Source organism: Phalaenopsis equestris, unplaced genomic scaffold (assembly GCF_001263595.1).
Source record: "Phalaenopsis equestris unplaced genomic scaffold, ASM126359v1 Scaffold220100, whole genome shotgun sequence".
Taxonomy (NCBI): Eukaryota; Viridiplantae; Streptophyta; class Magnoliopsida; order Asparagales; family Orchidaceae; genus Phalaenopsis; species Phalaenopsis equestris.
The window spans coordinates 260,106-261,285 of record NW_018238406.1 but is presented as its reverse complement, the minus strand read 5'-3'; positions in this window follow the sequence as shown (position 1 = coordinate 261,285).

The following is a 1,180-nucleotide window of genomic DNA, read 5'->3' as shown; positions in this document are numbered from 1 at the left end:
GTTTTATTTGCCGACAAGTTCCCCTATTTAATACAAATAATTAAATAGGGTTTATTTTAAGCTGGGTTCGGAAAAGCTTCCTATAAGGGCAAGCCCCTATAGTTAATTACATCTTAAATGACCGAAGTCACCTAAGAAAACTCTCGATAAAAATCAGGGAATAATGTTTCCAAAGAAGTCAAAAGGATAGGACTTTACAACGAAATCGGACAAAGAGGTGTGAAGGGGGAAAGGTTCAAATTTGGAACATTGTTAAGGAATCCAAATGAAGAGAAACTAGGGGAGGCCACGGATCCTGAGGAGAACCTCAGTGACTTCCCAGTCTATCCTATGGTTTGGCTTCAGCTTTAAGAAGAAATTATTAAAGTGTTTCATCCTGCCAATTTTATTTAATTAGGACTTATATTTGCGTGACAGGGTCACACAATTGCCTAGAAGATATGAGGGTTTATGTCGTATCGGACGACAACCTCGGAACTTAGAACGAGTTTAGGGCTTAAATCGTACGACAGAGCTATACGAATGCCTAAAGAAAAGGTGGAGGTTTTATGTCACGCTAAATGTAAAAAAAAAATGGTAAACATGTTTAAAGTTATAAAATGTAAAGCGCGCGACCCAGGAACGAACAGTAGCATGCAAGTGGAACAGTAGTAGGCAAAAACAGGAGCAGTACAACATGCTATACATGAAAGACAGTACCAGGTAGAAACAGGACAAGTGTAACATGCTATACAGGGAGAACAGTAGCAAGTAGAAACAGGAAAATTATAACATGCTATACAGGAAGAACAACAGCAGGTAGAAATAGGAAAAATAAATGTTGTTAAATATAAAGCAAACCTGTACGCCCGTGAGACTTGTTGCTCCTTAAGTATAGCAAACATAAATGCATTTCAAAAAGCAAAGTCTGAAAGAAATGTCGTCCAGAAAACCCGATGAAAAGTGGAGAAACTCGAGAAAATCAACGAAAAAGACTCAAGTAAAAGAAAATCCTCAAAACACCCGGGGAAATTCCAAAAGAAAGGAAAAGTAACACGAGTGCCATGTCCCAAAACTTCGATAAAACAAAAAGAAGATTCAGATGAGGGGGACCGCAAGCACTCGTATGGGACTAGGCTCAGATATATTTATTCTCGAGGGTCCACGAAGGCTACTCGGTCACCCGAATGTATAGAACCCG